Below are 16,159 nucleotides of genomic sequence, written 5' to 3' on the forward strand. Positions count from 1 at the left end.
AAACTTCCCTCTTAGAACTGCTTTTGCTGCATCCCATAGGTTTTTGGTTCTCGTGTCTCCATTGCCATTTGTTTCTAGGTATTTTTTGATTTCCTCTTTGATTTCTTCACTGATCATTTCATTATTAAGTAGTGTATTGTTTAGCCTCCATGTGTTTGTATTTTTTTCAGATCTTTTCCTGTAATTGATATCTAGTCTCATAGCTTTGTGGTCAGAAAAGATACTTGATATGATTTCAATTTTCTTAAATTTACCAAGGCCTGATTTGTGACCCAAGTTATAATCTATCCTTGAGAATGTTCCATGAGCACTTGAGAAAAATGTGTATTCTGTTGTTTTTGGATGGAGTGTCCTATAAATATCAATTAAATCCATCTTGTTTAATGTATCATTTAAAGCTTGTGTTTCCTTATTTATTTTCATTTTGGATGACCTGTCCATTGATGAAAGTGGGGTGTTAAAGTCCCCTACTATGAATGTGTTACTGTCGATTTCCCCTTTTATGGCTGTTAGTATTTGCCTTATGTATTGAGATGCTCCTATGTTGGGTGCATAAATATTTACAATTGTTATATCTTCTTCTTGGATGGATCCCTTGATCATTATGTACTGTCCTTCTTTGTCTCTTGTCATAGTCTTTATTTTAAAGTCTATTTTGTCTGATATGAGAATTGCTACTCCAGCTTTCTTTTGGTTTCCATTTGCATGGAATATATTTTTCCATCCCCTCACTTTCAGTCTGTATGTGTCGCTAGGTCTGAAGTGGGTCTCTTGTAGTGGGTCTCTTGTAAACAAGACCCATATGTATGGGTCTTGTTTTTGTATCCATTCAGCCAGTCTGTGTCTTTTGGTGGGAGCATTTAATCCATTTACATTTAAGGTAATTATCGATATGTATGTTCCTATTCCCATTTTCATAATTGTTTTGGGTTTGTTATTGTAGGTCTTTTCCTTCTCTTGTGTTTCTTGCCTAGAGAAGATCCTTTAGCATTTGTGGGAAAGCTGGTTTTATGGTGCTAATCTCTCTCAGGTTTTGCTTGTCTGTAAACATTTTAATTTCTCCAATAAATCTGAATGAGATCCTTGCTGGGTAGAGTAATCTTGGTTGTAGGTTTTTCTCCTTCATCACTTTAAATATATCCTGCCACTCCCTTCTGGCTGCAGAGTTTCTGCTGAAAGATCAGCTTTTAACCATGGGGATTCCCTTGTGTGTTATTTGTTGTTTTTCCCTTGCTGCTTTTTATTTTATTATTATTTTTTTTTTTGCAGTACATGGACCTCTCACATTTGGGGCCTCTCCCTTTGCGGAACACAGGCTCTGGACGCGCAGGCTCAGCAGCCATGACTCACAGGCCCAGCCGCTCCGTGGCATGTGGGATCTTCCCGGACTGGGTCATGAACCCATATCCCCTGCATCAGCAGGCAGACTCTCAACCACTGTGCCACCAGGGAAGCCCTCCCTTGCTGCTTTTAATATGTTTTCTTTGTATTTAATTTTTGATAGTTTGATTAATATGTGTCTTGGAGTGTTTCTCCTTGGATTTATCCTGTATGGGACTCTCTGTGCTTCCTGGACTTGATTAACTATTTCCTTTCCCATATTAGGGAAGTTTTCAACTATAATCTCTTCAAATATTTTCTCAGTCCCTTTCTTTTTCTCTTCTTCTTCTGTGACCCCTATAATTCGAATGCTGGTGCGTTTAATGTTGTTCCAGAGGTCTCTGGCACTGTCTTCAGTTCTTTTTACTCTTTTCTCTTTATTCTGCTCTGCAGTTGTTATTTCCACTATTTTATCCTCCACATCACTTATCCGTTCTTCTGCCTCAGTTATTCTGCTATTGATCCCTTCTAGATCATTTTTAATTTCATTTATTGTGTTGTTCGTCATTGCTTGTTTCATCTTTAGTTCTTCTAGGTCCTTGTTAAATGTTTCTTGTATTTTGTCTATTCTATTTCCAAGATTTTGGATCATCTTTACTATCATTATTCTGAATTTTTTTTCAGGTAGACTGCCTATTTCCTCTTCATTTGTTAGGTCTGGTGGGTTTTTACCTTGCTCCTTCATCTGCTGTGTGTTTTTCTGTCTTCTCATTTTGCTTCTCTTACTGTTTTGGGGTCTCCTTTTTGCAGGCTGCAGGTTTGTAGTTCCCATTGTTTTTGATGTCTGTCCCCAGTGGCTAAAGTTGGTTCAGTGGGTTGTGTAGGCTTCCTGGTGGAGGGGACTAGTGCCTGTGTTCTTGTGGATGAGGCTGCATCTTGTCTTTCTGGTGGGCAGGTCCACGTCTGGTGGTGTGTTGGGGTGTCTGTGGCCTTATTATGACTTTAGGCAGCCTCTCTGCTAATGGGTGGGGTTGTGTTCCTGTCTTGCTAGATGTTTGGCCTATGGTGTCCAGCACTGTAGCTTGCTGGTCGTTGAGTGAAGCTGGGTGTTGGTGCTGAGATGGAGATCTTTGGGAGATTTTCGCCATTTGATATTATGTGGAGTTGGGAGGTCTCTGTTGGACCAATGTCCTAAAGTTGGCTCTCCCACCTCAGAGGCGCAGCACTGACTCCTGGCTGGAGCACCAAGAGCCTGTCCTCCAAATGGCTCAGAAGAAAAGGGAGAAAAAGTAGAAAGAAAGAAAGAACATAAAATAAAGTAAGATAAAATAAAGTTATTAAATAAAAAGTAATTATTAAGAAAAAAAGTTTTTTTAAAGTAGAAAAAAAATGGACGGACAGAACCCTAGGACAAACGGTGAAAGCAAAGCTTTACAGACAAAATCTCACACAGAAGCATACACATTCACACTCACAAAAAGAAGAAAAGGTGAAAAAATAATCTATCTTGCTCCCAAAGTCCACCTCCTCAATATGGGATGATTCGTTGTCTATTCATGTATTCCAGAGATGCAGGGTACATCAAGTTGATTGTGGAGCTTTAATCCACTGCTTCTGAGGCTGCTGGGAGAGATTTCCCTTTCTCTTCTTTGTTTGCACAGCTCCTGCGGTTCAGCTTTGGATTTGGTCCCACCTCTGCGTGTAGGTCGCTGGAGGACGTCTGTTCTTCGCTCAGACAGGACAGGGTTAAAGGAGCAGCTGATTCGGGGACTCTGGCTCACTCAGGCCGGGGGGAGGGAGGGGTACGGAAGCGGGGAGAGCCTGCGGCGGCAGAGGCCGGCATGACATTGCACCAGCCTGAGGCTCGTCGTGTGTTCTCCCAGGGAAGTTGTCCCTGGATCCCGGGGCCCTGGCAGTGGCGGGCTGCACAGGCTTCCGGGAGGGGAGGTGTGGAGAGTGACCTGTGCTCGCACACAGGCTTCTTGGTGGCGGCAGCAGCAGCCTTAGCGTCTCATGCCCGTCTCTGGGGTCTATGCTGTTAGCCGCGGCTTGCGCCCGTCTCTGGAGGTCCTTTAAGCAGTGCTCTTAATCTCCTCTCCTTGCGCACCAGGAAACAAAGAGGGAAGAAAAAGTCTCTTGCCTCTTCGGCAGGTCCAGACTTTTCCCCCGACTTCCTCCCGGCTAGGCCTGGTGCACTAACCCCTTCAGGCTGTGTTCACACTGCCAACCCCTCTCCTCTCCCTGCGCTCCGACCGAAGCCTGAGCCTCAGCTCCCAGCCCCTGCCCGCGCTGGTGGGCGAGCAGACAAGCCTCTCGGGCTGGTGAGTGCCGGTCGGCACCGATGCTCTGTGCGGGAATCTCTCCGTATTGTCCTCCGCACCCCTGTGGCTGCGCTCTCCTCTGTGGCTCCGAAGCTACCCACCTCCACCACCCACAGTCTCCGCCCGCGAAGGGGCTTCCTAGTGTGTGGAAACCTTTCCTCCTTCACAGCTCCCTCCCGCTGGTGCAGGTCCCGTCCCTATGCTTTGTCTCTGTTTATTCTTTTTTCTTTTGCCCTACCCAGGTACGTGGGGACTTTCTTGCCTTTTGGGAGGTCTGAGGTCTTCTGCCAGCATTCAGTGGGTGTTCTGTAGGAGTTGTTCCACGTATAGATGTATTTCTGATGTATCTGTGGGGAGGAAGGTGATCTCCGTGTCTTACTCTTCCGCCAACTTCCTCAACCCTCCTATGGTATCTTTTTTTTTTTTTTTTTTTTGCGGTATGGGAGCCTCTCACTGCTGTGGCCTCTCCCGTTGCGGAGCACAGGCTCCGGACGCGCAGGCTCAGCAGCCATGGCTCACGGGCCCAGCCGCTCCGCGGCATGTGGGATCCTCCCGGACCGGGGCACGAACCTGCGTCCACTGCATTGGCAGGCGGACTCTCAACCACTGCGCCACCGAGGAAGCCCCCTCCTATGGTATCTTTTAACCATAACTTGAGTCAAAGAATTAATTCTTGAACTGAAAAACACTTCTGTGTTTGTTCCCTTACACAAATGCTTACATAATTTTGCTTTACACATATCCTTTCTCTGCAAATTTATAGTTACTGAAAGTAATTTCCAGAAAGTCAAATAATTCCTCACAACATCTCTATGAAGTATATTTAGAGAGAGATTGGAATAGTTGTTTTTCAAACAAAAAGTAAAGGCAAAGAAGGATGAGGTAATCAATTAAGACTACACAGTCAATCACTGTTTATACTAGTTTATAGCTTAGTTCCTTCATTCAGGAAATATTCCATAATATTCCCACTAGTAATCTAGTTCTTCATATATTAGGATATATTTCTTGTGTTTCGTCTTATACTCCTGTCCTTTTAAAAAAACACAAAAATTTTTATTGTCTCACAGTTCTAGAGGCTTGAAATCCGAGATCAAGGTGTCAGCAGTGTTGATTCCTTCTGAGAGTTGTGAGGAAGTCTCTGTTCCAGGCCTCTCCCCTAGCTTCTGGTGGTTTGCTGGCAATCTTTGGTGTTCCCTGACTTGTAGAAGCATCACTCTGGTCTCTGCCTTGATGTTCACAGAGTGTTCTCCCTGTATGTGTGTCTGCCTTCAAAATTTCCCTTTTTTATAAGGATATCAGTCATATTGGATTAGGACCCACCCTAAGGACCTCATTTTAAGTTTATTTCCTCTGTAAAGACCCTATCTCCAGGGATGAGGGGAAGATGGCGGAAGAGTAAGATGCAGAGATCACGTTCCTCCCCACAGATACACCAGAAATACATCTACACATGGAACAACTCCTACAAGGACACCTACTGAATGCTGGCAGAAGACCTCAGACCTCCCAAAAGGCAAGAAAGTCCCCACGTACCTGGGTAGGGCAAAAGAAAAAAGAATAAACAGAGACAAAAGAATAGAGACGGAACCTGCACCAATGGGAGGGAGCTGTGAAAGAGGAAAGGTTTCCACACACTAGGAAGCCCCTTCGCGGGCGGAGACTGTGGGTGGCAGAGGGGGAAAGCTTTGGAGCCGCGGAGGAGAGCGCAGAAACAGGGGTGCGGAGGGCAAAGCAGAGAGATTCCCGCACAGAGGATTGGTGCTGACCAGCACTCACCAGCCCGAGAGGCTTGTCTGCTCACCTGCCGGGGTGGGAGGGGCTGGGAGCTGAGGCTTGGGCTTCGGTCGGAGCGCAGGGAGAGGACTGGGGTTGCTGGTGTGAACACAGCCTGTAGGGGGTTAGTGCACCACAGCTAACCAGGAGGGAGTCTGGGGAAAAGTCTGGAACTGCCGAAGAGGCAAGAGACTTTTTCTTCCCTCTTTATTTCCCGGTGCACGAGGAGAGGGGATTAAGAGCACTTCTTAAAGGAGCTCCAGAGACGGGCGCGAGCCGCAGCTAAAAGCGCGGACCCCAGAGATGGGCATGAGACGCAAAGGCTGCTGCTACCGCCACCAAGAAGCCTGTGTGCGAGCACAGGTCACTATCCACACCCCCCTTCCGGGGAGCCTGTGCAGCCTGCCACTGCCAGGGTCCCAGGATCCAGGGACAACTTCCCCGGGAGAATGCACGGCGCACCTCAGGCTGTGCAACGTCACGCCGGTCTCTACTGCCGCAGGCTTGCCCCGCACTCCGGACCCCTCCCTCCTCCCGGCCTGAGTGAGCCAGAGTCCCCGAATCAGCTGCTCCTTTCACCCTGTCCTGTCTGAGCGAAGAACAGATGCCCTCCGGCAACCTACACGCAGAGGTAGGGCCAAATCCAAAGCTGAGCCCCGGGAGCTGTGCGAACAGAGAAGAGAAAGGGAAATCTCTCCCAGCAGCCTCAGGAGGAGCAGATTAAAGCTCCACAATCAACTTGATGTACCCTGCATCTGTGGAATACATGAATAGCCAACGAATCATTCCAAATTGAGGAGGTGGACTTTGAGAGCAAGATTTATGATTTTTTTCCCCTTTTCCTCTTTTTGTGAGTGTGTATGTGTATGCTTCTGTGTGAGATTTTGTCTGTATAGCTTTGCTTTCACCGTTTGTCCTAGGGTTCTATTTGTCCATTTTTTTGTAGTTGCTTTTCTCTTTAAAAAAATATTTTTCTTAATAATTATTTTTTATTTTAATAAATTTATTTTATTTTATCTTACTTTATTTTCTTTCTTTCTTTCTTTCTTGCTTTCTTTCTTTCTTTCTTTCCTTCCTTCCTCCCTCCCTCCCTCCCTCCCTCCTTTCTTTCTTCCTTCCTTCCTGCCTTTCTTTCTTTCTTTCTTTTTTCTTTCTTTCTTTCTACTTTTTATCCCTTTTATTCTGAGCCGTGTGGATGAAAGGCTCTTTGTGCTGCAGCCAGGAGTCAGTGCTGTGCCTCTGAGGTGGGTGAGCTAACTTCAGAACACTGCTCCACAAGAGACCTCCCAGCTCCACATAATATCAAATGTCGAAAATCTCCCAGAGATCTCCATCTCCACAGCAGCACCCAGCTTTACTCAACGACCAGCAAGCTACAGTGCTGGACACCATAGGCCAAACAACTAGCAAGACAGGAACTCAACACCACCCATTAGCAGAGAGGCTGCCTAAAATCATAATAAAGCCACAGACATCCGCAAACACAGCACCAGATGTGGACCTACCCACCAGAAAGTCAAGATCCAGCCTCATCCACCAGAACACAGGCACTAGTCCCTTCCATCAGGAAGCCTACACAACCCACTGAACCAACTTTAGCCACTGGAGACAGACACCAAAAACAACGGGAACTACAAACCTGTAGCCTCAAAAAAGGAGACCCCAAACACAGTAAGATAAGAAAAATGAGAAGACAGAAAAACACACAGCAGATGAAGGAGCAAGGTAAAAACCCACCAGACCTAACAAATGAAGAGGAAATAGGCAGTCTACCTGAAAAAAAATTCAGAATAATGATAGTAAAGATGATCCAAAATCTTGGAAATAGAATAGACAAAATACAAGAAACATTTAACAAGGACCTAGAAGAACTAAAGATGAAACAAGCAATGATGAACAAAACAATAAATGAAATTAAAAATACTCTAGATGGGATCAATAGCCAAATAATTAAGGCATAAGAATGGAAAAGTGACCTGGAAAATAAAAAGTGGAAATAACTACTGCAGAGCAGAATAATGAAAAAAGAATAAATAGAACTGAGGACAGTCTCAGAGACCTCTGGGACAACATTAAACACATCAACATTCGAATTATAGGGGTTCCAGAAGAAGAAGAGAAAAAGAAAGGGACTGAGAAAATATTTGAAGAGATTATAGTTGAAAACTTCCCTAATATGGGAAAGGAAATAGTTAATCAAGTCCAGGAAGCACAGAGAGTCCCATACAGCATAAATCCAAGGAGAAATACGCCAAGACACATATTAATCCAACTACCAAAATTAAATACAAAGAAAACATATTAAAAGCAGCAAGGGAAAAACAACAAGTAACACACAAGGGAATCCCCATAAGGTTAACAGCTGATCTTTCAGCAGAAACTCTGCAAGCCAGAAGGGACTGGCAGGACATATTTAAAGTGATGAAGGAGAAAAACCTACAACCAAGATTACTCTACACAGCAAGGATCTCATTCAGATTTGATGGAGAAATAAAAAACTTTACAGACAAGCAAAAGCTGAGAGAGATCAGCACCACCAAACCAGCTTTACCACAAATGCTAAAGGATCTTCTCTAGGCAAGAAACACAAGAAAAGGAAAAGACCTACAATAATGAACCCAAAACAATTAAGAAAATGGGAATAGGAACGTACATATCGATAATTACCTTAAATGTAAATGGACTAAATGCTCCCACCAAAAGACAGATTGGCTGAATAGATACAAAAACAAGACCCATATATATGCTGTCTACAAGAGATCTACTTCAGACCTAGGGACACATACAGACTGAAAATGAGGGTATGGAAAAAGATATTCCATGCAAATGGAAACCAAAAGAAAGCTGGAGTAGCAATTCTCATATCAGACAAAATAGACTTTAAAATAAAGACTATGACAAGAGACAAAGAAGGACAGTACATAATGATCAAGGGATCCATCCAAGAAGAAGATATAACAATTGTAAATATTTATGCACCCAACATAGGAGCACCTCAATACATAAGGCAAATACTAACAGCCATAAAAGGGGAAATCAACAGTAACACATTCATAGTAGGGGACTTTAACACCCCACTTTCATCAATGGACAGGTCATCCAAAATGAAAATAAATAAGGAAACACAAGCTTTAAATGATACATTAAACAAGATGGACTTAATTGATATTTATAGGACACTCCATCCAAAAACAACAGAATACACATTTTTCTCAAGTGCTCATGGAACATTCTCAAGGATAGATCATATCTTGGGTCACAAATCAAGCCTTGGTAAATTTAAGAAAATTGGAATTGTATCAAGTATCTTTTCCGACCACAACACTATGAGACTAGATATCAATTACAGGAAAAGATCTGAAAAAAATACAGACACATGGAGGCTAAACAATACACCACTTAATAACGAAGTGATCACTGAAGAAATCAAAGAGGAAATCAAAAAATACCTAGAAACAAATGACAATGGAGACACGATGACCCAAATCCTATGGGATGCAGCAAAAGCAGTTCTAAGAGGGAAGTTTATAGGAATACAATCCTACCTTAAGAAACAGGACACATCTCGAATAAACAACCTAATCTTGCACCTAAAGCAATTAGAGAAAAAAGAACAAAAAACCCCAAAGTTAGCAGAAGGAAAGAAATCATAAAGATCAGATCAGAAATAAATGAAAAAGAAATGAAGGAAACGATAGCAAAGATCAATAAAAGTAAAAGCTGGTTCTTTGAGAAGATAAACAAAATTGATAAACCATTAACCAGACTCATCAAGAAAAAAGGGAGAAGACTCAAATTAATATAATTAGAAATGTAAAAGGAGAAGTAACAAGTGACACTGCAGAAATACAAAAGATCATGAGAGATTACTACAAGCAACTCTCTGCCAATAAAATGGACAACCTGGAAGAAATGGACAAATTCTTAGAAATGCACAACCTGCCAAGACTGAACCAGGAAGAAATAGAAAATATGAACAGACCAATCACAAGCACTGAAATTGAAACTGTGATTAAAAATCTTCCAACAAACAAAAGTCCAGGACCAGATTGCTTCACAGGCGAATTCTATCAAACATTTAGAGAAGAGCTAACTCCTATCCTTCTCAAACTCTTCCAATATATAGCAGAGGGAGGAACACTCCCAAACTCATTCTACGAGGCCACCATCACCCTGATAGCAAAACCGGACAAGGATGTCACAAAGAAAGAAAACAACAGGTCAATATCACTGATGAACATAGATGCAAAAATCCTCAACAAAATACTAGGAAATAGAATCCAAGAGCGCATTAAAAGGATCATACACCATGATCAAGTGGGGTTTATTCCAGGAATGAAAGGATTCTTCAATATACACAAATCAATGAACGTGATACACCATATTAACTAATTGTAGGAGAAAAACCATATGATCATCTCAATAGATGCAGAGAAAGCTTTCGACAAAATTCAACACCCATTTATGATAAAAACCCTCCAGAAAATAGGCATAGAGGGAACTTTCCTCAGCATTATAAAGGCCATATATGACAAACCCACAGCCAACATCATCCTCAATGGTGAAAAACTGAAACCATTTCCATTAAGATCAGGAACAAGACAAGGTTGCCTACTCTGACCACTCTTTTTTTTTTTTTTTTTTTGCGGTACGCGGGTCTCTCGCTGTTGTGGCCTCTCCCGTTGCAGAGCACAGGCTCTGTACACACAGGCTCAGCAGCCATGGCTCACAGACCCAGCTGCTCCGCGGCATGTGGGATCCTCCCCGAACCGGGGCATGAACCCGTGTCCCATGCATCAGCAGGCAGACTCTTAACCACTGTGCCACTAGGGAAGCCCTCTGACCACTCTTATTCAGCATAGTTTTGGAAGTTTTAGCCACAGCAATCAGAGAGGAAAAGGAAATAAAAGGAATCCAAATTGGAAAAGAAGAAGTAAATCGGTCACTGTTTGCAGATGACATGATACTATACATAGAGAATCCTAAAGATGCTACCAGATAATTACTAGAGCTAATCAATGAATTTGGTAAAGTAGCAGGATACAATATTAATGCACAGAAATCTCTGGCATTCCTATACACTAATGATGAAAAATCTGAATGTGAAATCAAGAAAACACTCCCATTTACCACTGCAACAAAAAGAATAAAATATCTAGGAATAAACCTACCTAAGGAAACAAAAGACCTGTATGCAGAAAATTATAAGACACTGATGAAAGAAATTAAAGATGATACAAATAGATGGAGAGATATACCATGTTCTTGGATTGGAAGAGTCAACATTGTGAAAATGACTCTACTACCCAAAGCAATCTACATATTCAATGCAATCCCTATCAAACTACCTCTGGCATTTTTCACAGAACTAGAACAAAAAATGTCACAATTTGTATGGAAACACAAGAGACCCCGAATAGCCAAAGCAATCTTGAGAACGAAAAACGGAGCTGGAGGAATCAGGCTCCCTGACTTCAGACTATACTACAAAGCTACAGTAATCAGGACAGTATGGTACTGGCACAAAAACAGAAAGATAGATGAATGGAACAGGATAGAAAGCCCAGAGATAAACCCACGCACATATGGTCACCTTATCTTTGATAAAGAAGGCAGGAATGTACAGTGGAGAAAGGACAGCCTCTTCAATAAGTGGTGCTGGGAAAACTGGACAGGTACATGTAAAAGTATGAGATTAGATCACTCCCTAACACCATACACAAAAATAAGCTCAAAATGGATTAAAGACCTAAATGTAAGGCCAGAAACTATCAAACTCTTAGAGGAAAACATAGGCAGAACACTCTATGAGATAAATCACAGCTAGATCCTTTTTGACCCACCTTCTAGAGGAATGGAATTAAAAACAAAAATAAACAAATGAGACCTAATGAAACTTAAAAGCTTTTGCACATCAAAGGAAACCATAAACAAGACCAAAAGACAACCCTCAGAATGGGAGAAAATATTTGCAAATGAAGCAACTGACAAAGGATTAATCTCCAAAATTTATAAGCAGCTCATTCAGGTCAATAACGAAAAAACAAACAACCCAATCCAAAATAGGCAGAAGACCTAAATAGACATTTCTTCAAAGAAGATATACAGACTGCGAACAAACACATGAAAGAATGCTCAACATCATTAATCATTAGAGAAATGCAAATCAAAACTACAATGAGATATCATCTCACACCGGTCAGAATGGCCATCATCAAAAAATCTACAAACAATAAATGCTGGAGAAGGTGTGGAGAAAAGGGAACACTCTTGCACTGCTGATGGCAATGTGAATTGGTACAGCCACTATGGAGAACAGTATGGAGGTTCCTTAAAAAACTACAAATAGAACTACCATATGACCCAGCAATCCCACTACTGGGCATATTTCCTGAGAAAACCATAATTCAAAAAGAGTCATGTACCAAAATGTTCATTGCAGCTCTTTTTACAATAGCCAGGACATGGAAGCAACCTAAGTGTCCATCAACAGATGAATGGATAAAGAAGATGTGACACATATATACAATGGAATATTACTCAGCCATAAAAATGAATGAAATTGAGTTATTTGTAGTGAGGTGGATGGACCTAGAGTCTGTCATACATAGTGAAGTAAGTCAGAAAGAGAAAGACAAATACCATATTTTAACATGTATATATGGAATTTAAGAAAAAATAATGTCATGAAGAACCTAGGGGTAAGACAGGAATAAAGACACAGACCTACTAGAGAATGGACTTGTGGTTATGGGGAGGGGGATGGGTAAGCTGTGACTGAGCGAGAGAGTGGCATGGACATATATACACTACCAAACGTAAAATAGATAGCTAGTGGAAAGCAGCCGCATAGCACAGGGAGATCAGCTAGGTGGTTTGTGACCACCTAGGGGCTGGGATAGGCAGGGTGGGAGGGAGGGAGACGCAAGAGGGAAGAGATATGGGAACTAATGTATATGTACAACTAATTCACTTTGTTATAAAGCAGAGACTAACACACCATTGTAAAGCAATTATACTCCAATAAAGATGTAAAAAAAAAAAAAAAAAAAGACCTTATCTGCAAATAAGATCACATTCCGAGGTAGCAGGGTCGGGACTCAATATATGAATTTGAGAGGGGGGATACAATTCAATACAGATACTATGTAATAAAATAATAACAAAAGCACATGTTCATTTATTGTTAATAGATTCATTTAAAAGTATTTATTGAGGACACACTGCATAGAAAGCGCTATGTTCATATGCCTTTTCAAAGGATAATTTTACCCCAATATTTTCCTGATTCTTCCCAGTGTACATTCCAAACCTATCCCATCATATAGTATCAGGAGGGAGCTTCAACTACTCTGACCCAAAAGCAAAGAAGAGAGAAGAGCTAAGGAAAGTAAAAAAAAAGTTAACAAAAGTCCAAAAAAAGCACAGCAGAATGAATTTTTTACCATCAGCTATAATAAAGCAAAATGAGAGGTTTCCTAAACAGGACCCCATTTTCCCCTGCCTCCATTTAAGCAATGACTTTTACATAAGACTTTCTGTGTCATTTCTCTTTTTGTAATTCCTGATTCAGAATAAAATTGGAATTAATGACTGGGTAACTTCAGAAGATCAATAACTTATTATACCTGAAATATCTATTGTTAAAACAGTACAATGCTCTCCTATCTAAAGTAAGAGGATAAAAGATTTCTCAAAGTAGAAGGACTCTAGAGATATCTGCTTCAGGGGACAGGTAGGTTCCATCCTATGTTGTTTTAATATAGGTTTTATTATTGCTTGGGTATGGTAAGGCCAACAGATCACGAGATGACTGCCATTGAAAAGATACTTTGTAATGTTCACAGATTCCAGTAGAAGCGGGTATATGATGCCATGGGGGTCAGGTTAGGACTTCAGCACATGAATTGGAAGCACCAAAGTTGGGCAAGAGGGAGTGAGAGAGGGGAGAACTGTGAGCAAGATCTGTGGGAGGGAACAGGCAAGCCAGGGTAAGCACGTTTAGGATTGACTACTTTGAATAATTTCAGCAGAAATTATTCTTGATTATCACCCATCTAATCCAAGCTTTCCTCATAAATATGAAAGTGATGCCCAGAGAGGTAGACTGACTTGCCCAGCTCACATAGCTTGTTAGTTATGGGTCTGGAAATACAACCCAGATGTTTCGACTCCCAGATTAATGTTCCCTGCTAAGCATACTTGCTACAAACTACTCATAGAACAGAGGTTCTAGGTGTAGACAGTAGTATGATTCCAGCCCAGGCCCCCACAATGTCCCCAGCATCGCCTGTAGTTTTTGGAGAGGACACCTCTTGTTCTGGGATCTATCATTGCTTAATTATTCCCATGCAGACTGCTGCAAGTCCTTCTACAGGCTGTGACATCCTTATAGGTCTGTTCTTTTCATGACCATCGTACATTCCCTCCTTTGTTGATAAAGCTCCAAGCCCGATCAGAGCCCTCTGCAACCCATCTAGACCAGTTTCTGTTCTCCCAGGGAACCTGGACAGCATGAAGAGAGTACTGGAGAGTCCACCTTCTGGTCCTAATTAGTTACTGATTCTTTCATCAGATTTTCTTCTGATATTCAGCTCTTCACAGCAGTTTCTCCTCTTGAGCCTCCCTGTCCTGGCTGCAGCATTAGTATTAGTCTCCTCCACAGTCAAAGAGATCCTGAGATAGATATTTTGTGACTTCTTGAGGGAAAATATTTCTTAGTCCTTTAGAATAACACCCAATGTCCTGAGCTGTAGAGAGGGCAGAATTTTGACTGTTCAACACTATTTATTCACTTTTTGTCTATCAGGTAAGCATGCAGTAATGGGCATGTACTATATGTAAGGCAATTCTCTAAATATGCTGGAGTTGGAAAAAATGGGTAAGAACATGTTCTTACTATTAAAACAATCTAAAGGGAGAGAGCAAATAAACAGTGGCAGAACTAGGATTATGTGGCAAAGACTGGCTAGCTGGTCATCCAACCTGTTTCCTTTTCATCCTTGATACAGTGTTAGATTAAATTTCTCAGCCTCCCATGCAGTTATCTGAGGCTAAATTACTGAGTTCTAGTCAAAGAATAGTAAGTTGAAATGCTATGCACCCATTTCATGTCTGGCCCATACAAACAATAAACATTGGAGAGGGTGTGGAGAAAATGGAACCCTCATACACTGTTAGTGGGAATGTAAATTGATACAGCCACTATGGAGAACAGTATGGACGTTCCATAAAAAATTAAAAATGGAACTACCATATAAGCCAATAATCCCACTACTAAGCATATACCCAGAGAAAACCATAATTCAAAAAAACACATGCACCCCAATGTTCATAGCAGCACTATTTACAATAGCCAGGACTTGGAAGCAATCTAAATGTCCATCAACAGAAGAATGGATAAAGAAGATGTGGTATATACATACAATGGAGTATTACTCAACCATAAAAAGGAATGAAATTGGGTCATTTGTAGAGACATGGATGGACCTAGAGAGTGTCATACAGAGTGAAGAGTGAAGTAAGTTAGAAAAAACAAATATCATATAATAACGCATATATGTGGAATCTAGAAAAATGGTATAGATGATCTTATTTGCAAAGCAGAAATAGAGACACAGACATAGAGAACAAATGTATGGATACCAAGCGGGAGAGGGGTGGGGTGGGAGGAATTGGGAGACTGGGATTGACACATATACATTATTGATACTATGTATAAAATAGACAACTGATGAGAACATACTGTAAAGCATAGGGAGCTCTACCTAATGTGGTGACCTAAGGGGAGGGAAGTCCAAAAGGGAGGGGATAAACATATGTGTATGGCTGATTCATTATATTGTGCAGTGGAGGCTAACACAACATGGTAAGGCAACCATACTCCAATAAAAATTAATTAGAAGAAAAAACTCACTTTAAAAACTGAAAAGTCCTTCATTGCTCTTTCCTTTTCTTTCAGCTTGATGCAGATGAACATAGCAACCTTGGAAGGCACATCTTAAAGATGGAAGAGCCACCAGATGGCAGGATCCTGGGTCCCTGAATCACCACTTGGAAGACAGCAGCACATCAATCAAGAATACACATTTGGGGGCTTCCCTGGTGGCGCAGTGGTTGACAGTCCGCCTGCCAATGCAGGGGACACGGGTTCATGCCCCGGTCCGGGAAGATCCCACATGCGGCGGAGCGGCTGGGCCCGTGAGCCATGGCCGCTGAGCCTGCGCGTCCAGAGCCTGTGCTCCGCAACCGGAGAGGCCACAACAGTGAGAGGCCCGCGTACAGCAAAAAAAAAAAAAAAGAATACACATTTGGACCTTTCTTGAGTGAGAACTAAGCAAGCTTCCATTGCATTTAAGCCTTTATAGATTTGGGGATTGTAAGTTACAGCAGATAGCATTATATAAACTAATGCAGAGTAGAATCCAAATCTCCTGACTCCTAGTTCAGTTCTGTTCCCTCCAAACCACAAATCCACATGATAGTATTATAATACCCAAATTTTAACCCTAATAAATATATAAATCACATTCTAAGTCATCTAAGGGTATTACTACATGAAGAATCAAAATAAATTGGTATTAAGAAGGGGCATCTGCAATGCACGTAGTTCTGTGTGAAACAGTGGAGAAGGATGACTCTGACGAACAAACCCAGAGTCCAGTTTATGACAAGGTTAGTGCTTCAGGCACTGATATGCCATTTCTGCATTCCAAGGTTAGGCAGAGTATTCTGAGGGTTAT

At 41.8% G+C, this 16,159-nt stretch overlaps 1 long non-coding RNA gene across 2 annotated transcripts in view; it reads left to right on the forward strand.

The window, feature by feature from the left end:
- Window positions 1-15,846, forward strand: part of LOC109549363 (uncharacterized) — an 89,174-nt gene extending 73,328 nt beyond the window's left edge. For both annotated transcript variants that reach the window (XR_012330101.1, XR_012330102.1), the window contains one exon: window positions 15,379-15,846. This is a non-coding gene — a long non-coding RNA (uncharacterized lncRNA). The remainder of the gene's footprint in view (window positions 1-15,378) is intronic.
- The last annotated feature ends 313 nt before the right edge of the window (window positions 15,847-16,159 follow it).

The sequence above is a fragment of the Tursiops truncatus genome, chromosome 2, assembly GCF_011762595.2.
Source record: "Tursiops truncatus isolate mTurTru1 chromosome 2, mTurTru1.mat.Y, whole genome shotgun sequence".
Taxonomy (NCBI): Eukaryota; Metazoa; Chordata; class Mammalia; order Artiodactyla; family Delphinidae; genus Tursiops; species Tursiops truncatus.